The following is a 24,448-nucleotide window of genomic DNA, read 5'->3' as shown; positions in this document are numbered from 1 at the left end:
TAAGAAGTTAAGAAAATCTTTCTTTAAGGGTGAAGATGTTTCTCACAAAATCGTTGCCCCAATGCATCATTGAAATTCAAGATGGAAAGATGATTTTGAAATATCAATTGTACATTTTGCATTGCTCTTCTGGTGACAATGTAGCTTGTTTTTATCAATTACCATTTCAGTAATAGGGTAAAGAAAATTAAGTGGATTTCTGAAAGTAAACAATGCTGTCAATATACTATTAAAACAAATTAAAATGTTAAAAGTTATTGTACTTTAAGTAAAAATAAAAGAGTCAAAATATCAATTCCAGTTTTGTAAGAATTTAATTAACAAAAAAATAAGTGCACATAGCAGAGGATGGTTTCGATCCACCGACCTCTGGGTTATGGGCCCAGCACGCTTCCGCTGCGCCACTCTGCTGCTCATGTAAGTGTCAGAGATCCTGAAGTACTCACTCATCATGTGAAAGTACCAATGTGTTTCTTCGTTGGTCAATGGAAGAAAAATCTTGCAAAACTCTCCAGATTATTGCCTTTTTAACCTTTTTCTAGGAAACTTTCTAGATGAATGCTTTTTAGCCTTTGTCAGTACATGCTTTTGCAAGCTGTCTCTGTGGCGCAATCGGCTAGCGCATTTGGCTGTTAACCGAAAGGTTGGTGGTTCAATCCCACCCGGGGACGTAATTGACCTTGTGATCAAATTTTGGTGATCTTTAAGTAGACAAGTCAAAATTTCAAACCACCTCTTATAGTGTAGGGTACCTGGCCTTCTCTGATGCAATCAGAGTCAGATTTTATTAAGTCAATTTGTAAAAAACAGGAAGCACAATTTAGCATGGGGTTGCAGAGAAAAAAAATTATGCAGGCAGAGAAATCCAATTGAGTGATTAATCAGCTCTCCATTTTATGGCTTTATTTTTATGCTAACACATTTGCTCTCTGAAAAGTGTCCATAAAGCCAAGTCTCTGATTAACGCCTTTGTAGGAATGGTTTTTCACCTATTACTGATTAAAACTTGCTTCATTGGAAAGGCAGCAAGATGCATCCTCATTACAATGTCCACTGAAATAATACAGGTTGACACCAGGAAACATAAACCTCACTGCATCCTTGCTGCTTTCTCAAGTGGGAATCTGTTTAATGTGAAAACCAGGTGATATCTAATCAGCACACAGGTAAGAAGTTAAGAAAATCTTTCTTTAAGGGTGAAGATGTTTCTCACAAAATCGTTGCCCCAATGCATCATTGAAATTCAAGATGGAAAGATGATTTTGAAATATCAATTGTACATTTTGCATTGCTCTTCTGGTGACAATGTAGCTTGTTTTTGTCAATTACCATTTCAGTAATAGGGTAAAGAAAATTAAGTTGATTTCTGAAAGAATACAATGCTGTCAATATACTATTAAAACAAATTAAAATGTTAAAAGTTATTGTACTTTAAGTAAAAATAAAAGAGTCAAAATATCAATTCCATTTTTGGAAGAATTTAATTAACAAAAAAAATAAGTGCACATAGCAGAGGATGGTTTCGATCCACCGACCTCTGGGTTATGGGCCCAGCACGCTTCCGCTGCGCCACTCTGCTGCTCATGTAAGTGTCAGAGATCCTGAAGTACTCACTCATCATGTGAAAGTACCAATGTGTTTCTTCGTTGGTCAATGGAAGAAAAATCTTGCAAAACTCTCCTGATTATTGCCTTTTTAACCTTTTTCTAGGAAACTTTCTAGATGAATGCTTTTTAGCCTTTGTCAGTACATGCTTTTGCAAGCTGTCTCTGTGGCGCAATCAGTTAGCGCATTCGGCTGTTAACCGAAAGGTTGGTGGTTCAATCCCACCCGGGGACGTAATTGACCTTGTGATCAAATTTTGGTGATCTTTAAGTAGACAAGTCAAAATTTCAAACCACCTCTTATAGTGTAGGGCAGGCTTTCCCAACCACGGTCCTCGAGGCACACCAACAGTGCAGGTTTTAGTGATATCCAGGCTGCAGCACAGATGATTAAATCAAAATAACTGAGCTACTAATTAAGTCATCTGTGCTGAAGCCTGGATATCACTAAAACATGCACTGTTGGTGTGCCTTGAGGACCGTGGTTGGGAAAGCCTGGTGTAGGGTACCTGGCCTTCTCTGATGCAGTCAGATTTGATTAAGTCATTTTATAAAAAACAGGAAGCACAATTTAGCATGGGGTTGCAGAGAAAAAAAATTATGCAGGCAGAGAAATCCAATTGAGTGATTAATCAGCTCTCCATTTTATGGCTTTATTTTTATGCTAACACATTTGCTCTCTGAAAAGTGTCCACAAAGCCAAGTCTCTGATTAACACCTTTGTAGGAATGGTTTTTCACCTATTACTGATTAAAACTTGCTTCATTGGAAAGGCAGCAAGATGCATCCTCATTACAATGTCCACTGAAATAATACAGGTTGACACCAGGAAACATAAACCTCACTGCATCCTTGCTGCTTTCTCAAATGGGAATCTGTTTAATGTGAAAACCAGGTGATATCTAATCAGCACACAGGTAAGAAGTTAAGAAAATCTTTCTTTAAGGGTGAAGATGTTTCTCACAAAATCGTTGCCCCAATGCATCATTGAAATTCAAGATGGAAAGATGATTTTGAAATATCAATTGTACATTTTGCATTGCTCTTCTGGTGACAATGTAGCTTGTTTTTGTCAATTACCATTTCAGTAATAGGGTAAAGAAAATTAAGTGGATTTCTGAAAGAAAACAATGCTGTCAATATACTATTAAAACAAATTAAAATGTTGAAAGTTATTGTACTTTAAGTAAAAATAAAAGAGTCAAAATATCAATTCCAGTTTTTGAAGAATTTAATTAACAAAAAAATAAGTGCACATAGCAGAGGATGGTTTCGATCCACCGACCTCTGGGTTATGGGCCCAGCACGCTTCCGCTGCGCCACTCTGCTGCTCATGTAAATGTCAGAGATCATGAAGTACTCACTCATCATTTGAAAGTACCAATGTGTTTCTTCGTTGGTCAATGGAAGAAAAATCTTGCAAAACTCTCCAGATTATTGCCTTTTTAACCTTTTTCTAGGAAACTTTCTAGATGAATGCTTTTTAGCCTTTGTCAGTACATGCTTTTGCAAGCTGTCTCTGTGGCGAAATCAGTTAGCGCATTCGGCTGTTAACCGAAATGTTGGTGGTTCAATCCCACCCGGGGACGTAATTGACCTTGTGATCAAATTTTGGTGATCTTTAAGTAGACAAGTCAAAATTTCAAACCACCTCTTATAGTGTAGGGTACCTGGCCTTCTCTGATGCAATCAGAGTCAGATTTGATTAAGTCATTTTATAAAAAACAGGAAGCACAATTTAGCATGGGGTTGCAGAGAAAAAAAATTATGCAGGCAGAGAAATCCAATTGAGTGATTAATCAGCTCTCCATTTTATGGCTTTATTTTTATGCTAACACATTTGCTCTCTGAAAAGTGTCCACAAAGCCAAGTCTCTAATTAACACCTTTGTAGGAATGGTTTTTCACCTATTACTGATTAAAACTTGCTTCATTGGAAAGGCAGCAAGATGCATCCTCATTACAATGTCCACTGAAATAATACAGGTTGACACCAGGAAACATAAACCTCACTGCATCCTTGCTGCTTTCTCAAGTGGGAATCTGTTTAATGTGAAAACCAGGTGATATCTAATCAGCACACAGGTAAGAAGTTAAGAAAATCTTTCTTTAAGGGTGAAGATGTTTCTCACAAAATCGTTGCCCCAATGCATCATTGAAATTCAAGATGGAAAGATGATTTTGAAATATCAATTGTACATTTTGCATTGCTCTTCTGGTGACAATGTAGCTTGTTTTTGTCAATTACCATTTCAGTAATAGGGTAAAGAAAATTAAGTGGATTTCTGAAAGAAAACAATGCTGTCAATATACTATTAAAACAAATTAAAATGTTAAAAGTTATTGTACTTTAAGTAAAAATAAAAGAGTCAAAATATCAATTCCAGTTTTGGAAGAATTTAATTAACAAAAAAATAAGTGCACACAGCAGAGGATGGTTTCGATCCACCAACCTCTGAGTTATGGGGCCAGCACGCTTCCGCTGCGCCACTCTGCTGCTCATGTTAGTGTCAGAGATCCTGAAGTACTCACTCATCATGTGAAAGTACCAATGTGTTTCTTCGTTGGTCAATGGAAGAAAAATCTTGCAAAACTCTCCAGATTATTGCCTTTTTAACCTTTTTCTAGGAAACTTTCTAGATGAATGCTTTTTAGCCTTTGTCAGTACATGCTTTTGCAAGCTGTCTCTGTGGCGCAATCAGTTAGCGCATTCGGCTGTTAACCGAAAGGTTGGTGGTTCAATCCCACCCGGGGACGTAATTGACCTTGTGATCAAATTTTGGTGATCTTTAAGTAGACAAGTCAAAATTTCAAACCACCTCTTATAGTGTAGGGTACCTGGCCTTCTCTGATGCAATCAGAGTCAGATTTGATTAAGTCATTTTATAAAAAACAGGAAGCACAATTTAGCATGGGGTTGCAGAGAAAAAAAATTATGCAGGCAGAGAAATCCAATTGAGTGATTAATCAGCTCTCCATTTTATGGCTTTATTTTTATGCTAACACATTTGCTCTCTGAAAAGTGTCCACAAAGCCAAGTCTCTGATTAACACCTTTGTAGGAATGGTTTTTCACCTATTACTGATTAAAACTTGCTTCATTGGAAAGGCAGCAAGATGCATCCTCATTTCAATGTCCACTGAAATAATACAGGTTGACACCAGGAAACATAAACCTCACTGCATCCTTGCTGCTTTCTCAAGTGGGAATCTGTTTAATGTGAAAACCAGGTGATATCTAATCAGCACACAGGTAAGAAGTTAAGAAAATCTTTCTTTAAGGGTGAAGATGTTTCTCACAAAATCGTTGCCCCAATGCATCATTGAAATTCAAGATGGAAAGATGATTTTGAAATATCAATTGTACATTTTGCATTGCTCTTCTGGTGACAATGTAGCTTGTTTTTGTCAATTACCATTTCAGTAATAGGGTAAAGAAAATTAAGTGGATTTCTGAAAGAAAACAATGCTGTCAATATACTATTAAAACAAATTAAAATGTTAAAAGTTATTGTACTTTAAGTAAAAATAAAAGAGTCAAAATATCAATTCCAGTTTTGGAAGAATTTAATTAACAAAAAAATAAGTGCACATAGCAGAGGATGGTTTCGATCCACCGACCTCTGGGTTATGGGCCCAGCACGCTTCCGCTGCGCCACTCTGCTGCTCATGTAAGTGTCAGAGATCCTGAAGTACTCACTCATCATGTGAAAGTACCAATGTGTTTCTTCGTTGGTCAATGGAAGAAAAATCTTGCAAAACTCTCCAGATTATTGCCTTTTTAACCTTTTTCTAGGAAACTTTCTAGATGAATGCTTTTTAGCCTTTGTCAGTACATGCTTTTGCAAGCTGTCTCTGTGGCGCAATCGGTTAGCGCATTCGGCTGTTAACCGAAAGGTTGGTGTTTCAATCCCACCCGGGGACGTAATTGACCTTGTGATCAAATTTTGGTGATCTTTAAGTAGACAAGTCAAAATTTCAAACCACCTCTTATAGTGTAGGGTACCTGGCCTTCTCTGATGCAATCAGAGTCAGATTTGATTAAGTCATTTTATAAAAAACAGGAAGCACAATTTAGCATGGGGTTGCAGAGAAAAAAAATTGAGTGATTAATCAGCTCTCCATTTTATGGCTTTATTTTTATGCTAACACATTTGCTCTCTGAAAAGTGTCCACAAAGCCAAGTCTCTGATTAACACCTTTGTAGGAATGGTTTTTCACCTATTACTGATTAAAACTTGCTTCATTGGAAAGGCAGCAAGATGCATCCTCATTACAATGTCCACTGAAATAATACAGGTTGACACCAGGAAACATAAACCTCACTGCATCCTTGCTGCTTTCTCAAGTGGGAATCTGTTTAATGTGAAAACCAGGTGATATCTAATCAGCACACAGGTAAGAAGTTAAGAAAATCTTTCTTTAAGGGTGAAGATGTTTCTCACAAAATCGTTGCCCCAATGCATCATTGAAATTCAAGATGGAAAGATGATTTTGAAATATCAATTGTACATTTTGCATTGCTCTTCTGGTGACAATGTAGCTTGTTTTTATCAATTACCATTTCAGTAATAGGGTACAGAAAATTAAGTGGATTTCTGAAAGAAAACAATGCTGTCAATATACTATTAAAACAAATTAAAATGTTAAAAGTTATTGTACTTTAAGTAAAAATAAAAGAGTCAAAATATCAATTCCAGTTTTGGAAGAATTTAATTAACAAAAAAATAAGTGCACATAGCAGAGGATGGTTTCGATCCACCGACCTCTGGGTTATGGGCCCAGCACGCTTCCGCTGCGCCACTCTGCTGCTCATGTAAGTGTCAGAGATCCTGAAGTACTCACTCATCATGTGAAAGTACCAATGTGTTTCTTCGTTGGTCAATGGAAGAAAAATCTTGCAAAACTCTCCAGATTATTGCCTTTCTAACGTTTTTCTAGGAAACTTTCTAGATGAATGCTTTTTAGCCTTTGTCAGTACATGCTTTTGCAAGCTGTCTCTGTGGCGCAATCGGCTAGCGCATTTGGCTGTTAACCGAAAGGTTGGTGGTTCAATCCCACCCGGGGACGTAATTGACCTTGTGATCAAATTTTGGTGATCTTTAAGTAGACAAGTCAAAATTTCAAACCACCTCTTATAGTGTAGGGTACCTGGCCTTCTCTGATGCAATTAGAGTCAGATTTGATTAAGTCATTTTATAAAAAACAGGAAGCACAATTTAGCATGGGGTTGCAGAGAAAAAAAATTATGCAGGCAGAGAAATCCAATTGAGTGATTAATCAGCTCTCCATTTTATGGCTTTATTTTTATGCTAACACATTTGCTCTCTGAAAAGTGTCCATAAAGCCAAGTCTCTGATTAACGCCTTTGTAGGAATGGTTTTTCACCTATTACTGATTAAAACTTGCTTCATTGGAAAGGCAGCAAGATGCATCCTCATTACAATGTCCACTGAAATAATACAGGTTGACACCAGGAAACATAAACCTCACTGCATCCTTGCTGCTTTCTCAAGTGGGAATCTGTTTAATGTGAAAACCAGGTGATATCTAATCAGCACACAGGTAAGAAGTTAAGAAAATCTTTCTTTAAGGGTGAAGATGTTTCTCACAAAATCGTTGCCCCAATGCATCATTGAAATTCAAGATGGAAAGATGATTTTGAAATATCAATTGTACATTTTGCATTGCTCTTCTGGTGACAATGTAGCTTGTTTTTGTCAATTACCATTTCAGTAATAGGGTAAAGAAAATTAAGTTGATTTCTGAAAGAATACAATGCTGTCAATATACTATTAAAACAAATTAAAATGTTAAAAGTTATTGTACTTTAAGTAAAAATAAAAGAGTCAAAATATCAATTCCAGTTTTGGAAGAATTTAATTAACAAAAAAAATAAGTGCACATAGCAGAGGATGGTTTCGATCCACCGACCTCTGGGTTATGGGCCCAGCACGCTTCCGCTGCGCCACTCTGCTGCTCATGTAAGTGTCAGAGATCCTGAAGTACTCACTTATCATGTGAAAGTACCAATGTGTTTCTTCGTTGGTCAATGGAAGAAAAATCTTGCAAAACTCTCCAGATTATTGCCTTTTTAACCTTTTTCTAGGAAACTTTCTAGATGAATGCTTTTTAGCCTTTGTCAGTACATGCTTTTGCAAGCTGTCTCTGTGGCGCAATCAGTTAGCGCATTCGGCTGTTAACCGAAAGGTTGGTGGTTCAATCCCACCCGGGGACGTAATTGACCTTGTGATCAAATTTTGGTGATCTTTAAGTAGACAAGTCAAAATTTCAAACCACCTCTTATAGTGTAGGGTACCTGGCCTTCTCTGATGCAATCAGAGTCAGATTTGATTAAGTCATTTTATAAAAAACAGGAAGCACAATTTAGCATGGGGTTGCAGAGAAAAAAAATTATGCAGGCAGAGAAATCCAATTGAGTGATTAATCAGCTCTCCATTTTATGGCTTTATTTTTATGCTAACACATTTGCTCTCTGAAAAGTGTCCACAAAGCCAAGTCTCTGATTAACACCTTTGTAGGAATGGTTTTTCACCTATTACTGATTAAAACTTGCTTCATTGGAAAGGCAGCAAGATGCATCCTCATTACAATGTCCACTGAAATAATACAGGTTGACACCAGGAAACATAAACCTCACTGCATCCTTGCTGCTTTCTCAAGTGGGAATCTGTTTAATGTGAAAACCAGGTGATATCTAATCAGCACACAGGTAAGAAGTTAAGAAAATCTTTCTTTAAGGGTGAAGATGTTTCTCACAAAATCGTTGCCCCAATGCATCATTGAAATTCAAGATGGAAAGATGATTTTGAAATATCAATTGTACATTTTGCATTGCTCTTCTGGTGACAATGTAGCTTGTTTTTATCAATTACCATTTCAGTAATAGGGTACAGAAAATTAAGTGGATTTCTGAAAGAAAACAATGCTGTCAATATACTATTAAAACAAATTAAAATGTTAAAAGTTATTGTACTTTAAGTAAAAATAAAAGAGTCAAAATATCAATTCCAGTTTTGGAAGAATTTAATTAACAAAAAAATAAGTGCACATAGCAGAGGATGGTTTCGATCCACCGACCTCTGGGTTATGGGCCCAGCACGCTTCCGCTGCGCCACTCTGCTGCTCATGTAAGTGTCAGAGATCCTGAAGTACTCACTCATCATGTGAATGTACCAATGTGTTTCTTCGTTGGTCAATGGAAGAAAAATCTTGCAAAACTCTCCAGATTATTGCCTTTTTAACCTTTTTCTAGGAAACTTTCTAGATGAATGCTTTTTAGCCTTTGTCAGTACATGCTTTTGCAAGCTGTCTCTGTGGCGCAATCGGCTAGCGCATTTGGCTGTTAACCGAAAGGTTGGTGGTTCAATCCCACCCGGGGACGTAATTGACCTTGTGATCAAATTTTGGTGATCTTTAAGTAGACAAGTCAAAATTTCAAACCACCTCTTATAGTGTAGGGTACCTGGCCTTCTCTGATGCAATCAGAGTCAGATTTGATTAAGTCATTTTATAAAAAACAGGAAGCACAATTTAGCATGGGGTTGCAGAGAAAAAAAATTATGCAGGCAGAGAAATCCAATTGAGTGATTAATCAGCTCTCCATTTTATGGCTTTATTTTTATGCTAACACATTTGCTCTCTGAAAAGTGTCCATAAAGCCAAGTCTCTGATTAACGCCTTTGTAGGAATGGTTTTTCACCTATTACTGATTAAAACTTGCTTCATTGGAAAGGCAGCAAGATGCATCCTCATTACAATGTCCACTGAAATAATACAGGTTGACACCAGGAAACATAAACCTCACTGCATCCTTGCTGCTTTCTCAAGTGGGAATCTGTTTAATGTGAAAACCAGGTGATATCTAATCAGCACACAGGTAAGAAGTTAAGAAAATCTTTCTTTAAGGGTGAAGATGTTTCTCACAAAATCGTTGCCCCAATGCATCATTGAAATTCAAGATGGAAAGATGATTTTGAAATATCAATTGTACATTTTGCATTGCTCTTCTGGTGACAATGTAGCTTGTTTTTGTCAATTACCATTTCAGTAATAGGGTAAAGAAAATTAAGTTGATTTCTGAAAGAATACAATGCTGTCAATATACTATTAAAACAAATTAAAATGTTAAAAGTTATTGTACTTTAAGTAAAAATAAAAGAGTCAAAATATCAATTCCAGTTTTGGAAGAATTTAATTAACAAAAAAAATAAGTGCACATAGCAGAGGATGGTTTCGATCCACCGACCTCTGGGTTATGGGCCCAGCACGCTTCCGCTGCGCCACTCTGCTGCTCATGTAAGTGTCAGAGATCCTGAAGTACTCACTCATCATGTGAAAGTACCAATGTGTTTCTTCGTTGGTCAATGGAAGAAAAATCTTGCAAAACTCTCCAGATTATTGCCTTTTTAACCTTTTTCTAGGAAACTTTCTAGATGAATGCTTTTTAGCCTTTGTCAGTACATGCTTTTGCAAGCTGTCTCTGTGGCGCAATCAGTTAGCGCATTCGGCTGTTAACCGAAAGGTTGGTGGTTCAATCCCACCCGGGGACGTAATTGACCTTGTGATCAAATTTTGGTGATCTTTAAGTAGACAAGTCAAAATTTCAAACCACCTCTTATAGTGTAGGGTACCTGGCCTTCTCTGATGCAATCAGAGTCAGATTTGATTAAGTCATTTTATAAAAAACAGGAAGCACAATTTAGCATGGGGTTGCAGAGAAAAAAAATTATGCAGGCAGAGAAATCCAATTGAGTGATTAATCAGCTCTCCATTTTATGGCTTTATTTTTATGCTAACACATTTGCTCTCTGAAAAGTGTCCACAAAGCCAAGTCTCTGATTAACACCTTTGTAGGAATGGTTTTTCACCTATTACTGATTAAAACTTGCTTCATTGGAAAGGCAGCAAGATGCATCCTCATTACAATGTCCACTGAAATAATACAGGTTGACACCAGGAAACATAAACCTCACTGCATCCTTGCTGCTTTCTCAAGTGGGAATCTGTTTAATGTGAAAACCAGGTGATATCTAATCAGCACACAGGTAAGAAGTTAAGAAAATCTTTCTTTAAGGGTGAAGATGTTTCTCACAAAATCGTTGCCCCAATGCATCATTGAAATTCAAGATGGAAAGATGATTTTGAAATATCAATTGTACATTTTGCATTGCTCTTCTGGTGACAATGTAGCTTGTTTTTGTCAATTACCATTTCAGTAATAGGGTAAAGAAAATTAAGTTGATTTCTGAAAGAATACAATGCTGTCAATATACTATTAAAACAAATTAAAATGTTAAAAGTTATTGTACTTTAAGTAAAAATAAAAGAGTCAAAATATCAATTCCAGTTTTGGAAGAATTTAATTAACAAAAAAAATAAGTGCACATAGCAGAGGATGGTTTCGATCCACCGACCTCTGGGTTATGGGCCCAGCACGCTTCCGCTGCGCCACTCTGCTGCTCATGTAAGTGTCAGAGATCCTGAAGTACTCACTTATCATGTGAAAGTACCAATGTGTTTCTTCGTTGGTCAATGGAAGAAAAATCTTGCAAAACTCTCCAGATTATTGCCTTTTTAACCTTTTTCTAGGAAACTTTCTAGATGAATGCTTTTTAGCCTTTGTCAGTACATGCTTTTGCAAGCTGTCTCTGTGGCGCAATCAGTTAGCGCATTCGGCTGTTAACCGAAAGGTTGGTGGTTCAATCCCACCCGGGGACGTAATTGACCTTGTGATCAAATTTTGGTGATCTTTAAGTAGACAAGTCAAAATTTCAAACCACCTCTTATAGTGTAGGGTACCTGGCCTTCTCTGATGCAATCAGAGTCAGATTTGATTAAGTCATTTTATAAAAAACAGGAAGCACAATTTAGCATGGGGTTGCAGAGAAAAAAAATTATGCAGGCAGAGAAATCCAATTGAGTGATTAATCAGCTCTCCATTTTATGGCTTTATTTTTATGCTAACACATTTGCTCTCTGAAAAGTGTCCACAAAGCCAAGTCTCTGATTAACACCTTTGTAGGAATGGTTTTTCACCTATTACTGATTAAAACTTGCTTCATTGGAAAGGCAGCAAGATGCATCCTCATTACAATGTCCACTGAAATAATACAGGTTGACACCAGGAAACATAAACCTCACTGCATCCTTGCTGCTTTCTCAAGTGGGAATCTGTTTAATGTGAAAACCAGGTGATATCTAATCAGCACACAGGTAAGAAGTTAAGAAAATCTTTCTTTAAGGGTGAAGATGTTTCTCACAAAATCGTTGCCCCAATGCATCATTGAAATTCAAGATGGAAAGATGATTTTGAAATATCAATTGTACATTTTGCATTGCTCTTCTGGTGACAATGTAGCTTGTTTTTATCAATTACCATTTCAGTAATAGGGTACAGAAAATTAAGTGGATTTCTGAAAGAAAACAATGCTGTCAATATACTATTAAAACAAATTAAAATGTTAAAAGTTATTGTACTTTAAGTAAAAATAAAAGAGTCAAAATATCAATTCCAGTTTTGGAAGAATTTAATTAACAAAAAAATAAGTGCACATAGCAGAGGATGGTTTCGATCCACCGACCTCTGGGTTATGGGCCCAGCACGCTTCCGCTGCGCCACTCTGCTGCTCATGTAAGTGTCAGAGATCCTGAAGTACTCACTCATCATGTGAATGTACCAATGTGTTTCTTCGTTGGTCAATGGAAGAAAAATCTTGCAAAACTCTCCAGATTATTGCCTTTTTAACCTTTTTCTAGGAAACTTTCTAGATGAATGCTTTTTAGCCTTTGTCAGTACATGCTTTTGCAAGCTGTCTCTGTGGCGCAATCGGCTAGCGCATTTGGCTGTTAACCGAAAGGTTGGTGGTTCAATCCCACCCGGGGACGTAATTGACCTTGTGATCAAATTTTGGTGATCTTTAAGTAGACAAGTCAAAATTTCAAACCACCTCTTATAGTGTAGGGTACCTGGCCTTCTCTGATGCAATCAGAGTCAGATTTGATTAAGTCATTTTATAAAAAACAGGAAGCACAATTTAGCATGGGGTTGCAGAGAAAAAAAATTATGCAGGCAGAGAAATCCAATTGAGTGATTAATCAGCTCTCCATTTTATGGCTTTATTTTTATGCTAACACATTTGCTCTCTGAAAAGTGTCCATAAAGCCAAGTCTCTGATTAACGCCTTTGTAGGAATGGTTTTTCACCTATTACTGATTAAAACTTGCTTCATTGGAAAGGCAGCAAGATGCATCCTCATTACAATGTCCACTGAAATAATACAGGTTGACACCAGGAAACATAAACCTCACTGCATCCTTGCTGCTTTCTCAAGTGGGAATCTGTTTAATGTGAAAACCAGGTGATATCTAATCAGCACACAGGTAAGAAGTTAAGAAAATCTTTCTTTAAGGGTGAAGATGTTTCTCACAAAATCGTTGCCCCAATGCATCATTGAAATTCAAGATGGAAAGATGATTTTGAAATATCAATTGTACATTTTGCATTGCTCTTCTGGTGACAATGTAGCTTGTTTTTGTCAATTACCATTTCAGTAATAGGGTAAAGAAAATTAAGTTGATTTCTGAAAGAATACAATGCTGTCAATATACTATTAAAACAAATTAAAATGTTAAAAGTTATTGTACTTTAAGTAAAAATAAAAGAGTCAAAATATCAATTCCAGTTTTGGAAGAATTTAATTAACAAAAAAAATAAGTGCACATAGCAGAGGATGGTTTCGATCCACCGACCTCTGGGTTATGGGCCCAGCACGCTTCCGCTGCGCCACTCTGCTGCTCATGTAAGTGTCAGAGATCCTGAAGTACTCACTCATCATGTGAAAGTACCAATGTGTTTCTTCGTTGGTCAATGGAAGAAAAATCTTGCAAAACTCTCCAGATTATTGCCTTTTTAACCTTTTTCTAGGAAACTTTCTAGATGAATGCTTTTTAGCCTTTGTCAGTACATGCTTTTGCAAGCTGTCTCTGTGGCGCAATCAGTTAGCGCATTCGGCTGTTAACCGAAAGGTTGGTGGTTCAATCCCACCCGGGGACGTAATTGACCTTGTGATCAAATTTTGGTGATCGTTAAGTAGGCAAGTCAAAATTTCAAACCACCTCTTATAGTGTAGGGTACCTGGCCTTCTCTGATGCAATCAGAGTCAGATTTGATTAAGTCATTTTATAAAAAACAGGAAGCACAATTTAGCATGGGGTTGCAGAGAAAAAAAATTATGCAGGCAGAGAAATCCAATTGAGTGATTAATCAGCTCTCCATTTTATGGCTTTATTTTTATGCTAACACATTTGCTCTCTGAAAAGTGTCCACAAAGCCAAGTCTCTGATTAACACCTTTGTAGGAATGGTTTTTCACCTATTACTGATTAAAACTTGCTTCATTGGAAAGGCAGCAAGATGCATCCTCATTACAATGTCCACTGAAATAATACAGGTTGACACCAGGAAACATAAACCTCACTGCATCCTTGCTGCTTTCTCAAGTGGGAATCTGTTTAATGTGAAAACCAGGTGATATCTAATCAGCACACAGGTAAGAAGTTAAGAAAATCTTTCTTTAAGGGTGAAGATGTTTCTCACAAAATCGTTGCCCCAATGCATCATTGAAATTCAAGATGGAAAGATGATTTTGAAATATCAATTGTACATTTTGCATTGCTCTTCTGGTGACAATGTAGCTTGTTTTTATCAATTACCATTTCAGTAATAGGGTACAGAAAATTAAGTGGATTTCTGAAAGAAAACAATGCTGTCAATATACTATTAAAACAAATTAAAATGTTAAAAGTTATTGTACTTTAAGTAAAAATAAAAGAGTCAAAATATCAATTCCAGTTTTGTAAGAATTTAATTAACAAAAAAATAAGTGCACATAGCAGAGGATGGTTTCGATCCACCGACCTCTGGGTTATGGGCCCAGCACGCTTCCGCTGCGCCACTCTGCTGCTCATGTAAGTGTCAGAGATCCTGAAGTACTCACTCATCATGTGAAAGTACCAATGTGTTTCTTCGTTGGTCAATGGAAGAAAAATCTTGCAAAACTCTCCAGATTATTGCCTTTTTAACCTTTTTCTAGGAAACTTTCTAGATGAATGCTTTTTAGCCTTTGTCAGTACATGCTTTTGCAAGCTGTCTCTGTGGCGCAATCGGCTAGCGCATTTGGCTGTTAACCGAAAGGTTGGTGGTTCAATCCCACCCGGGGACGTAATTGACCTTGTGATCAAATTTTGGTGATCTTTAAGTAGACAAGTCAAAATTTCAAACCACCTCTTATAGTGTAGGGTACCTGGCCTTCTCTGATGCAATCAGAGTCAGATTTTATTAAGTCAATTTGTAAAAAACAGGAAGCACAATTTAGCATGGGGTTGCAGAGAAAAAAAATTATGCAGGCAGAGAAATCCAATTGAGTGATTAATCAGCTCTCCATTTTATGGCTTTATTTTTATGCTAACACATTTGCTCTCTGAAAAGTGTCCATAAAGCCAAGTCTCTGATTAACGCCTTTGTAGGAATGGTTTTTCACCTATTACTGATTAAAACTTGCTTCATTGGAAAGGCAGCAAGATGCATCCTCATTACAATGTCCACTGAAATAATACAGGTTGACACCAGGAAACATAAACCTCACTGCATCCTTGCTGCTTTCTCAAGTGGGAATCTGTTTAATGTGAAAACCAGGTGATATCTAATCAGCACACAGGTAAGAAGTTAAGAAAATCTTTCTTTAAGGGTGAAGATGTTTCTCACAAAATCGTTGCCCCAATGCATCATTGAAATTCAAGATGGAAAGATGATTTTGAAATATCAATTGTACATTTTGCATTGCTCTTCTGGTGACAATGTAGCTTGTTTTTGTCAATTACCATTTCAGTAATAGGGTAAAGAAAATTAAGTTGATTTCTGAAAGAATACAATGCTGTCAATATACTATTAAAACAAATTAAAATGTTAAAAGTTATTGTACTTTAAGTAAAAATAAAAGAGTCAAAATATCAATTCCAGTTTTGGAAGAATTTAATTAACAAAAAAAATAAGTGCACATAGCAGAGGATGGTTTCGATCCACCGACCTCTGGGTTATGGGCCCAGCACGCTTCCGCTGCGCCACTCTGCTGCTCATGTAAGTGTCAGAGATCCTGAAGTACTCACTCATCATGTGAAAGTACCAATGTGTTTCTTCGTTGGTCAATGGAAGAAAAATCTTGCAAAACTCTCCTGATTATTGCCTTTTTAACCTTTTTCTAGGAAACTTTCTAGATGAATGCTTTTTAGCCTTTGTCAGTACATGCTTTTGCAAGCTGTCTCTGTGGCGCAATCAGTTAGCGCATTCGGCTGTTAACCGAAAGGTTGGTGGTTCAATCCCACCCGGGGACGTAATTGACCTTGTGATCAAATTTTGGTGATCTTTAAGTAGACAAGTCAAAATTTCAAACCACCTCTTATAGTGTAGGGCAGGCTTTCCCAACCACGGTCCTCGAGGCACACCAACAGTGCAGGTTTTAGTGATATCCAGGCTGCAGCACAGATGATTAAATCAAAATAACTGAGCTACTAATTAAGTCATCTGTGCTGAAGCCTGGATATCACTAAAACATGCACTGTTGGTGTGCCTTGAGGACCGTGGTTGGGAAAGCCTGGTGTAGGGTACCTGGCCTTCTCTGATGCAGTCAGATTTGATTAAGTCATTTTATAAAAAACAGGAAGCACAATTTAGCATGGGGTTGCAGAGAAAAAAAATTATGCAGGCAGAGAAATCCAATTGAGTGATTAATCAGCTCTCCATTTTATGGCTTTATTTTTATGCTAACACATTTGCTCTCTGAAAAGTGTCCACAAAGCCAAGTCTCTGATTAACACCTTTGTAGGAATGGTTTTTCACCTATTACTGATTAAAACTTGCTTCATTGGAAAGGCAGCAAGATGCATCCTCATTACAATGTCCACTGAAATAATACAGGTTGACACCAGGAAACATAAACCTCACTGCATCCTTGCTGCTTTCTCAAATGGGAATCTGTTTAATGTGAAAACCAGGTGATATCTAATCAGCACACAGGTAAGAAGTTAAGAAAATCTTTCTTTAAGGGTGAAGATGTTTCTCACAAAATCGTTGCCCCAATGCATCATTGAAATTCAAGATGGAAAGATGATTTTGAAATATCAATTGTACATTTTGCATTGCTCTTCTGGTGACAATGTAGCTTGTTTTTGTCAATTACCATTTCAGTAATAGGGTAAAGAAAATTAAGTGGATTTCTGAAAGAAAACAATGCTGTCAATATACTATTAAAACAAATTAAAATGTTGAAAGTTATTGTACTTTAAGTAAAAATAAAAGAGTCAAAATATCAATTCCAGTTTTTGAAGAATTTAATTAACAAAAAAATAAGTGCACATAGCAGAGGATGGTTTCGATCCACCGACCTCTGGGTTATGGGCCCAGCACGCTTCCGCTGCGCCACTCTGCTGCTCATGTAAATGTCAGAGATCATGAAGTACTCACTCATCATTTGAAAGTACCAATGTGTTTCTTCGTTGGTCAATGGAAGAAAAATCTTGCAAAACTCTCCAGATTATTGCCTTTTTAACCTTTTTCTAGGAAACTTTCTAGATGAATGCTTTTTAGCCTTTGTCAGTACATGCTTTTGCAAGCTGTCTCTGTGGCGAAATCAGTTAGCGCATTCGGCTGTTAACCGAAAGGTTGGTGGTTCAATCCCACCCGGGGACGTAATTGACCTTGTGATCAAATTTTGGTGATCTTTAAGTAGACAAGTCAAAATTTCAAACCACCTCTTATAGTGTAGGGTACCTGGCCTTCTCTGATGCAATCAGAGTCAGATTTGATTAAGTCATTTTATAAAAAACAGGAAGCACAATTTAGCATGGGGTTGCAGAGAAAAAAAATTATGCAGGCAGAGAAATCCAATTGAGTGATTAATCAGCTCTCCATTTTATGGCTTTATTTTTATGCTAACACATTTGCTCTCTGAAAAGTGTCCACAAAGCCAAGTCTCTGATTAACACCTTTGTAGGAATGGTTTTTCACCTATTACTGATTAAAACTTGCTTCATTGGAAAGGCAGCAAGATGCATCCTCATTTCAATGTCCACTGAAATAATACAGGTTGACACCAGGAAACATAAACCTCACTGCATCCTTGCTGCTTTCTCAAGTGGGAATCTGTTTAATGTGAAAACCAGGTGATATCTAATCAGCACACAGGTAAGAAGTTAAGAAAATCTTTCTTTAAGGGTGAAGATGTTTCTCACAAAATCGTTGCCCCAATGCATCATTGAAATTCAAGATGGAAAGATGATTTTGAAATATCAATTGTACATTTTGCATTGCTCTTCTGGTGACAATGTAGCTTGTTTTTGTCAATTACCATTTCAGTAATAGGGTAAAGAAAATTAAGTGGATTTCTGAAAGAAAACAATGCTGTCAATATACTATTAAAACAAATTAAAATGTTAAAAGTTATTGTACTTTAAGTAAAAATAAAAGAGTCAAAATATCAATTCCAGTTTTGGAAGAATTTAATTAACAAAAAAATAAGTGCACATAGCAGAGGATGGTTTCGATCCACCGACCTCTGGGTTATGGGCCCAGCACGCTTCCGCTGCGCCACTCTGCTGCTCATGTAAGTGTCAGAGATCCTGAAGTACTCACTCATCATGTGAAAGTACCAATGTGTTTCTTCGTTGGTCAATGGAAGAAAAATCTTGCAAAACTCTCCAGATTATTGCCTTTTTAACCTTTTTCTAGGAAACTTTCTAGATGAATGCTTTTTAGCCTTTGTCAGTACATGCTTTTGCAAGCTGTCTCTGTGGCGCAATCGGTTAGCGCATTCGGCTGTTAACCAAAAGGTTGGTGGTTCAATCCCACCCGGGGACGTAATTGACCTTGTGATCAAATTTTGGTGATCTTTAAGTAGACAAGTCAAAATTTCAAACCACCTCTTATAGTGTAGGGTACCTGGCCTTCTCTGATGCAATCAGAGTCAGATTTGATTAAGTCATTTTATAAAAAACAGGAAGCACAATTTAGCATGGGGTTGCAGAGAAAAAAAATTATGCAGGCAGAGAAATCCAATTGAGTGATTAATCAGCTCTCCATTTTATGGCTTTATTTTTATGCTAACACATTTGCTCTCTGAAAAGTGTCCACAAAGCCAAGTCTCTGATTAACACCTTTGTAGGAATGGTTTTTCACCTATTACTGATTAAAACTTGCTTCATTGGAAAGGCAGCAAGATGCATCCTCATTACAATGTCCACTGAAATAATACAGGTTGACACCAGGAAACATAAACCTCACTGCATCCTTGCTGCTTTCTCAAGTGGGAATCTGTTTAATGTGAAAACCAGGTGATATCTAATCAGCACACAGGTAAGAAGTTAAGAAAATCTTTCTTTAAGGGTGAAGATGTTTCTCACAAAATCGTTGCCCCAATGCATCATTGAAATTCAAGATGGAAAGATGATTTTGAAATATCAATTGTACATTTTGCATTGCTCTTCTGGTGACAATGTAGCTTGTTTTTGTCAATTACCATTTCAGTAATAGGGTAAAGAAAATTAAGTGGATTTCTGAAAGAAAACAATGCTGTCAATATACTATTAAAACAAATTAAAATGTTAAAAGTTATTGTACTTTAAGTAAAAATAAAAGAGTCAAAATATCAATTCCAGTTTTGGAAGAATTTAATTAACAAAAAAATAAGTGCACCTAGCAGAGGATGGTTTCGATCCACCGACCTCTGGGTTATGGGCCCAGCACGCTTCCGCTGCGCCACTCTGCTGCTCATGTAAGTGTCAGAGATCCTGAAGTACTCACTCATCATGTGAAAGTACCAATGTGTTTCTTCGTTGGTCAATGGAAGAAAAATCTTGCAAAACTCTCCAGATTATTGCCTTTTTAACCTTTTTCTAGGAAACTTTCTAGATGAATGCTTTTTAGCCTTTGTCAGTACATGCTTTTGCAAGCTGTCTCTGTGGCGCAATCGGTTAGCGCATTCGGCTGTTAACCAAAAGGTTGGTGGTTCAATCCCACCCGGGGACGTAATTGACCTTGTGATCAAATTTTGGTGATCTTTAAGTAGACAAGTCAAAATTTCAAACCACCTCTTATAGTGTAGGGTACCTGGCCTTCTCTGATGCAATCAGAGTCAGATTTGATTAAGTCATTTTATAAAAAACAGGAAGCACAATTTAGCATGGGGTTGCAGAGAAAAAAAATTATGCAGGCAGAGAAATCCAATTGAGTGATTAATCAGCTCTCCATTTTATGGCTTTATTTTTATGCTAACACATTTGCTCTCTGAAAAGTGTCCACAAAGCCAAGTCTCTGATTAACACCTTTGTAGGAATGGTTTTTCACCTATTACTGATTAAAACTTGCTTCATTGGAAAGGCAGCAAGATGCATCCTCATTACAATGTCCACTGAAATAATACAGGTTGACACCAGGAAACATAAACCTCACTGCATCCTTGCTGCTTTCTCAAGTGGGAATCTGTTTAATGTGAAAACCAGGTGATATCTAATCAGCACACAGGTAAGAAGTTAAGAAAATCTTTCTTTAAGGGTGAAGATGTTTCTCACAAAATCGTTGCCCCAATGCATCATTGAAATTCAAGATGGAAAGATGATTTTGAAATATCAATTGTACATTTTGCATTGCTCTTCTGGTGACAATGTAGCTTGTTTTTGTCAATTACCATTTCAGTAATAGGGTAAAGAAAATTAAGTGGATTTCTGAAAGAAAACAATGCTGTCAATATACTATTAAAACAAATTAAAATGTTAAAAGTTATTGTACTTTAAGTAAAAATAAAAGAGTCAAAATATCAATTCCAGTTTTGGAAGAATTTAATTAACAAAAAAATAAGTGCACCTAGCAGAGGATGGTTTCGATCCACCGACCTCTGGGTTATGGGCCCAGCACGCTTCCGCTGCGCCACTCTGCTGCTCATGTAAGTGTCAGAGATCCTGAAGTACTCACTCATCATGTGAAAGTACCAATGTGTTTCTTCGTTGGTCAATGGAAGAAAAATCTTGCAAAACTCTCCAGATTATTGCCTTTTTAACCTTTTTCTAGGAAACTTTCTAGATGAATGCTTTTTAGCCTTTGTCAGTACATGCTTTTGCAAGCTGTCTCTGTGGCGCAATCGGTTAGCGCATTCGGCTGTTAACCGAAAGGTTGTTGGTTCAATCCCACCCGGGGACGTAATTGACCTTGTGATCAAATTTTGGTGATCTTTAAGTAGACAAGTCAAAATTTCAAACCACCTCTTATAGTGTAGGGTACCTGGCCTTCTCTGATGCAATCAGAGTCAGATTTGATTAAGTCATTTTATAAAAAACAGGAAGCACAATTTAGCATGGGGTTGCAGAGAAAAAAAATTATGCAGGCAGAGAAATCCAATTGAGTGATTAATCAGCTCTCCATTTTATGGCTTTATTTTTATGCTAACACATTTGCTCTCTGAAAAGTGTCCACAAAGCCAAGTCTCTGATTAACACCTTTGTAGGAATGGTTTTTCACCTATTACTGATTAAAACTTGCTTCATTGGAAAGGCAGCAAGATGCATCCTCATTACAATGTCCACTGAAATAATACAGGTTGACACCAGGAAACATAAACCTCACTGCATCCTTGCTGCTTTCTCAAGTGGGAATCTGTTTAATGTGAAAACCAGGTGATATCTAATCAGCACACAGGTAAGAAGTTAAGAAAATCTTTCTTTAAGGGTGAAGATGTTTCTCACAAAATCGTTGCCCCAATGCATCATTGAAATTCAAGATGGAAAGATGATTTTGAAATATCAATTGTACATTTTGCATTGCTCTTCTGGTGACAATGTAGCTTGTTTTTGTCAATTACCATTTCAGTAATAGGGTAAAGAAAATTAAGTGGATTTCTGAAAGAAAACAATGCTGTCAATATACTATTAAAACAAATTAAAATGTTAAAAGTTATTGTACTTTAAGTAAAAATAAAAGAGTCAAAATATCAATTCCAGTTTTGGAAGAATTTAATTAACAAAAAAATAAGTGCACATAGCAGAGGATGGTTTCGATCCACCGACCTCTGGGTTATGGGCCCAGCACGCTTCCGCTGCGCCACTCTGCTGCTCATGTAAGTGTCAGAGATCCTGAAGTACTCACTCATCATGTGAAAGTACCAATGTGTTTCTTCGTTGGTCAATGGAAGAAAAATCTTGCAAAACTCTCCAGATTATTGCCTTTTTAACCTTTTTCTAGGAAACTTTCTAGATGAATGCTTTTTAGCCTTTGTCAGTACATGCTTTTGCAAGCTGTCTCTGTGGCGCAATCGGTTAGCGCATTCGGCTGTTAACCAAAAGGTTGGTGGTTCAATCCCACCCGGGGACGTAATTGACCTTGTGATCAAATTTTGGTGATCTTTAAGTAGACAAGTCAAAATTTCAAACCACCTCTTATAGTGTAGGGTACCTGGCCTTCTCTGATGCAATCAGAGTCAGATTTGATTAAGTCATTTTATAAAAAACAGGAAGCACAATTCAGCATGGGGTTGCAGAGAAATCCAATTGAGTGATTAATCAGCTCTCCATTTTATGGCTTTATTTTTATGCTAACACATTTGCTCTCTGAAAAGTGTCCACAAAGCCAAGTCTCTGATTAACACCTTTGTAGGAATGGTTTTTCACCTATTACTGATTAAAACTTGCTTCATTGGAAAGGCAGCAAGATGCATCCTCATTACAATGTCCACTGAAATAATACAGGTTGACACCAGGAAACATAAACCTCACTGCATCCTTGCTGCTTTCTCAAGTGGGAATCTGTTTAATGTGAAAACCAGGTGATATCTAATCAGCACACAGGTAAGAAGTTAAGAAAATCTTTCTTTAAGGGTGAAGATGTTTCTCACAAAATCGTTGCCCCAATGCATCATTGAAATTCAAGATGGAAAGATGATTTTGAAATATCAATTGTACATTTTGCATTGCTCTTCTGGTGACAATGTAGCTTGCTTTTGTCAATTACCATTTCAGTAATAGGGTAAAGAAAATTAAGTGGATTTCTGAAAGAAAACAATGCTGTCAATATACTATTAAAACAAATTAAAATGTTAAAAGTTATTGTACTTTAAGTAAAAATAAAAGAGTCAAAATATCAATTCCAGTTTTGGAAGAATTTAATTAACAAAAAAATAAGTGCACATAGCAGAGGATGGTTTCGATCCACCGACCTCTGGGTTATGGGCCCAGCACGCTTCCGCTGCGCCACTCTGCTGCTCATGTAAGTGTCAGAGATCCTGAAGTACTCACTCATCATGTGAAAGTACCAATGTGTTTCTTCGTTGGTCAATGGAAGAAAAATCTTGCAAAACTCTCCAGATTATTGCCTTTTTAACCTTTTTCTAGGAAACTTTCTAGATGAATGCTTTTTAGCCTTTGTCAGTACATGCTTTTGCAAGCTGTCTCTGTGGCGCAATCGGTTAGCGCATTCGGCTGTTAACCGAAAGGTTGGTGGTTCAATCCCACCCGGGGACGTAATTGACCTTGTGATCAAATTTTGGTGATCTTTAAGTAGACAAGTCAAAATTTCAAACCACCTCTTATAGTGTAGGGTACCTGGCCTTCTCTGATGCAATCAGAGTCAGATTTGATTAAGTCATTTTATAAAAAACAGGAAGCACAATTTAGCATGGGGTTGCAGAGAAAAAAAATTATGCAGGCAGAGAAATCCAATTGAGTGATTAATTAGCTCTCCATTTTATGGCTTTATTTTTATGCTAACACATTTGCTCTCTGAAAAGTGTCCACAAAGCCAAGTCTCTGATTAACACCTTTGTAGGAATGGTTTTTCACCTATTACTGATTAAAACTTGCTTCATTGGAAAGGCAGCAAGATGCATCCTCATTTCAATGTCCACTGAAATAATACAGGTTGACACCAGGAAACATAAACCTCACTGCATCCTTGCTGCTTTCTCAAGTGGGAATCTGTTTAATGTGAAAACCAGGTGATATCTAATCAGCACACAGGTAAGAAGTTAAGAAAATCTTTCTTTAAGGGTGAAGATGTTTCTCACAAAATCGTTGCCCCAATGCATCATTGAAATTCAAGATGGAAAGATGATTTTGAAATATCAATTGTACATTTTGCATTGCTCTTCTGGTGACAATGTAGCTTGTTTTTGTCAATTACCATTTCAGTAATAGGGTAAAGAAAATTAAGTGGATTTCTGAAAGAAAACAATGCTGTCAATATACTATTAAAACAAATTAAAATGTTAAAAGTTATTGTACTTTAAGTAAAAATAAAAGAGTCAAAATATCAATTCCAGTTTTGGAAGAATTTAATTAACAAAAAAATAAGTGCACATATCAGAGGATGGTTTCGATCCACCGACCTCTGGGTTATGGGCCCAGCACGCTTCCGCTGCGCCACTCTGCTGCTCATGTAAGTGTCAGAGATCCTGAAGTACTCACTCATCATGTGAAAGTACCAATGTTATTCTTCGTTGGTCAATGGAAGAAAAATCTTGCAAAACTCTCCAGATTATTGCCTTTTTAACCTTTTTCTAGGAAACTTTCTAGATGAATGCTTTTTAGCCTTTGTCAGTACATGCTTTTGCAAGCTGTCTCTGTGGCGCAATCGGTTAGCGCATTCGGCTGTTAACCGAAAGGTTGGTGGTTCAATCCCACCCGGGGACGTAATTGACCTTGTGATCAAATTTTGGTGATCTTTAAGTAGACAAGTCAAAATTTCAAACCACCTCTTATAGTGTAGGGTACCTGGCCTTCTCTGATGCAAT

General features: G+C 37.0%; 32 non-coding genes across 32 annotated transcripts; 13 read left to right on the top strand and 19 right to left on the bottom strand.

The window, feature by feature from the left end:
* Window positions 1–339: 339 nt before the first annotated feature.
* Window positions 340–411, bottom strand: TRNAM-CAU (transfer RNA methionine (anticodon CAU)). Its single transcript has one exon. It is a non-coding gene; the product is annotated as a tRNA-Met (tRNA).
* Window positions 412–1,507: 1,096 nt separating this feature from the next.
* Window positions 1,508–1,579, bottom strand: TRNAM-CAU (transfer RNA methionine (anticodon CAU)). Its single transcript has one exon. It is a non-coding gene; the product is annotated as a tRNA-Met (tRNA).
* Window positions 1,580–1,765: 186 nt separating this feature from the next.
* On the top strand, window positions 1,766–1,839 carry TRNAN-GUU (transfer RNA asparagine (anticodon GUU)). The gene has a single exon. It is a non-coding gene; the product is annotated as a tRNA-Asn (tRNA).
* Window positions 1,840–2,861: 1,022 nt separating this feature from the next.
* TRNAM-CAU (transfer RNA methionine (anticodon CAU)) lies at window positions 2,862–2,933 on the bottom strand. Its single transcript has one exon. It is a non-coding gene; the product is annotated as a tRNA-Met (tRNA).
* Window positions 2,934–4,286: 1,353 nt separating this feature from the next.
* On the top strand, window positions 4,287–4,360 carry TRNAN-GUU (transfer RNA asparagine (anticodon GUU)). The gene has a single exon. It is a non-coding gene; the product is annotated as a tRNA-Asn (tRNA).
* Window positions 4,361–5,195: 835 nt separating this feature from the next.
* On the bottom strand, window positions 5,196–5,267 carry TRNAM-CAU (transfer RNA methionine (anticodon CAU)). Its single transcript has one exon. It is a non-coding gene; the product is annotated as a tRNA-Met (tRNA).
* Window positions 5,268–6,340: 1,073 nt separating this feature from the next.
* On the bottom strand, window positions 6,341–6,412 carry TRNAM-CAU (transfer RNA methionine (anticodon CAU)). Its single transcript has one exon. It is a non-coding gene; the product is annotated as a tRNA-Met (tRNA).
* Window positions 6,413–7,508: 1,096 nt separating this feature from the next.
* TRNAM-CAU (transfer RNA methionine (anticodon CAU)) lies at window positions 7,509–7,580 on the bottom strand. The gene has a single exon. It is a non-coding gene; the product is annotated as a tRNA-Met (tRNA).
* Window positions 7,581–7,766: 186 nt separating this feature from the next.
* TRNAN-GUU (transfer RNA asparagine (anticodon GUU)) lies at window positions 7,767–7,840 on the top strand. Its single transcript has one exon. It is a non-coding gene; the product is annotated as a tRNA-Asn (tRNA).
* Window positions 7,841–8,675: 835 nt separating this feature from the next.
* On the bottom strand, window positions 8,676–8,747 carry TRNAM-CAU (transfer RNA methionine (anticodon CAU)). The gene has a single exon. It is a non-coding gene; the product is annotated as a tRNA-Met (tRNA).
* A 1,096-nt stretch (window positions 8,748–9,843) lies between these two features.
* TRNAM-CAU (transfer RNA methionine (anticodon CAU)) lies at window positions 9,844–9,915 on the bottom strand. The gene has a single exon. It is a non-coding gene; the product is annotated as a tRNA-Met (tRNA).
* A 186-nt stretch (window positions 9,916–10,101) lies between these two features.
* On the top strand, window positions 10,102–10,175 carry TRNAN-GUU (transfer RNA asparagine (anticodon GUU)). Its single transcript has one exon. It is a non-coding gene; the product is annotated as a tRNA-Asn (tRNA).
* Window positions 10,176–11,011: 836 nt separating this feature from the next.
* On the bottom strand, window positions 11,012–11,083 carry TRNAM-CAU (transfer RNA methionine (anticodon CAU)). Its single transcript has one exon. It is a non-coding gene; the product is annotated as a tRNA-Met (tRNA).
* Window positions 11,084–11,269: 186 nt separating this feature from the next.
* Window positions 11,270–11,343, top strand: TRNAN-GUU (transfer RNA asparagine (anticodon GUU)). The gene has a single exon. It is a non-coding gene; the product is annotated as a tRNA-Asn (tRNA).
* Window positions 11,344–12,178: 835 nt separating this feature from the next.
* TRNAM-CAU (transfer RNA methionine (anticodon CAU)) lies at window positions 12,179–12,250 on the bottom strand. The gene has a single exon. It is a non-coding gene; the product is annotated as a tRNA-Met (tRNA).
* A 1,096-nt stretch (window positions 12,251–13,346) lies between these two features.
* Window positions 13,347–13,418, bottom strand: TRNAM-CAU (transfer RNA methionine (anticodon CAU)). Its single transcript has one exon. It is a non-coding gene; the product is annotated as a tRNA-Met (tRNA).
* A 186-nt stretch (window positions 13,419–13,604) lies between these two features.
* On the top strand, window positions 13,605–13,678 carry TRNAN-GUU (transfer RNA asparagine (anticodon GUU)). The gene has a single exon. It is a non-coding gene; the product is annotated as a tRNA-Asn (tRNA).
* Window positions 13,679–14,513: 835 nt separating this feature from the next.
* TRNAM-CAU (transfer RNA methionine (anticodon CAU)) lies at window positions 14,514–14,585 on the bottom strand. The gene has a single exon. It is a non-coding gene; the product is annotated as a tRNA-Met (tRNA).
* Window positions 14,586–15,681: 1,096 nt separating this feature from the next.
* On the bottom strand, window positions 15,682–15,753 carry TRNAM-CAU (transfer RNA methionine (anticodon CAU)). Its single transcript has one exon. It is a non-coding gene; the product is annotated as a tRNA-Met (tRNA).
* A 186-nt stretch (window positions 15,754–15,939) lies between these two features.
* Window positions 15,940–16,013, top strand: TRNAN-GUU (transfer RNA asparagine (anticodon GUU)). The gene has a single exon. It is a non-coding gene; the product is annotated as a tRNA-Asn (tRNA).
* A 1,022-nt stretch (window positions 16,014–17,035) lies between these two features.
* On the bottom strand, window positions 17,036–17,107 carry TRNAM-CAU (transfer RNA methionine (anticodon CAU)). The gene has a single exon. It is a non-coding gene; the product is annotated as a tRNA-Met (tRNA).
* Window positions 17,108–18,202: 1,095 nt separating this feature from the next.
* TRNAM-CAU (transfer RNA methionine (anticodon CAU)) lies at window positions 18,203–18,274 on the bottom strand. The gene has a single exon. It is a non-coding gene; the product is annotated as a tRNA-Met (tRNA).
* Window positions 18,275–18,460: 186 nt separating this feature from the next.
* TRNAN-GUU (transfer RNA asparagine (anticodon GUU)) lies at window positions 18,461–18,534 on the top strand. The gene has a single exon. It is a non-coding gene; the product is annotated as a tRNA-Asn (tRNA).
* Window positions 18,535–19,369: 835 nt separating this feature from the next.
* TRNAM-CAU (transfer RNA methionine (anticodon CAU)) lies at window positions 19,370–19,441 on the bottom strand. The gene has a single exon. It is a non-coding gene; the product is annotated as a tRNA-Met (tRNA).
* A 186-nt stretch (window positions 19,442–19,627) lies between these two features.
* TRNAN-GUU (transfer RNA asparagine (anticodon GUU)) lies at window positions 19,628–19,701 on the top strand. Its single transcript has one exon. It is a non-coding gene; the product is annotated as a tRNA-Asn (tRNA).
* An 835-nt stretch (window positions 19,702–20,536) lies between these two features.
* Window positions 20,537–20,608, bottom strand: TRNAM-CAU (transfer RNA methionine (anticodon CAU)). Its single transcript has one exon. It is a non-coding gene; the product is annotated as a tRNA-Met (tRNA).
* A 186-nt stretch (window positions 20,609–20,794) lies between these two features.
* Window positions 20,795–20,868, top strand: TRNAN-GUU (transfer RNA asparagine (anticodon GUU)). The gene has a single exon. It is a non-coding gene; the product is annotated as a tRNA-Asn (tRNA).
* Window positions 20,869–21,703: 835 nt separating this feature from the next.
* Window positions 21,704–21,775, bottom strand: TRNAM-CAU (transfer RNA methionine (anticodon CAU)). The gene has a single exon. It is a non-coding gene; the product is annotated as a tRNA-Met (tRNA).
* A 186-nt stretch (window positions 21,776–21,961) lies between these two features.
* TRNAN-GUU (transfer RNA asparagine (anticodon GUU)) lies at window positions 21,962–22,035 on the top strand. Its single transcript has one exon. It is a non-coding gene; the product is annotated as a tRNA-Asn (tRNA).
* An 813-nt stretch (window positions 22,036–22,848) lies between these two features.
* On the bottom strand, window positions 22,849–22,920 carry TRNAM-CAU (transfer RNA methionine (anticodon CAU)). Its single transcript has one exon. It is a non-coding gene; the product is annotated as a tRNA-Met (tRNA).
* Window positions 22,921–23,106: 186 nt separating this feature from the next.
* TRNAN-GUU (transfer RNA asparagine (anticodon GUU)) lies at window positions 23,107–23,180 on the top strand. Its single transcript has one exon. It is a non-coding gene; the product is annotated as a tRNA-Asn (tRNA).
* A 1,093-nt stretch (window positions 23,181–24,273) lies between these two features.
* Window positions 24,274–24,347, top strand: TRNAN-GUU (transfer RNA asparagine (anticodon GUU)). The gene has a single exon. It is a non-coding gene; the product is annotated as a tRNA-Asn (tRNA).
* The last annotated feature ends 101 nt before the right edge of the window (window positions 24,348–24,448 follow it).

This window comes from Pseudophryne corroboree, chromosome 4 (genome assembly GCF_028390025.1).
Source record: "Pseudophryne corroboree isolate aPseCor3 chromosome 4, aPseCor3.hap2, whole genome shotgun sequence".
Taxonomy (NCBI): domain Eukaryota; kingdom Metazoa; phylum Chordata; class Amphibia; order Anura; family Myobatrachidae; genus Pseudophryne; species Pseudophryne corroboree.
The sequence above is the reverse complement of the archived record's forward strand: the minus strand, read 5'-3'. Positions and strand labels throughout refer to the sequence as shown.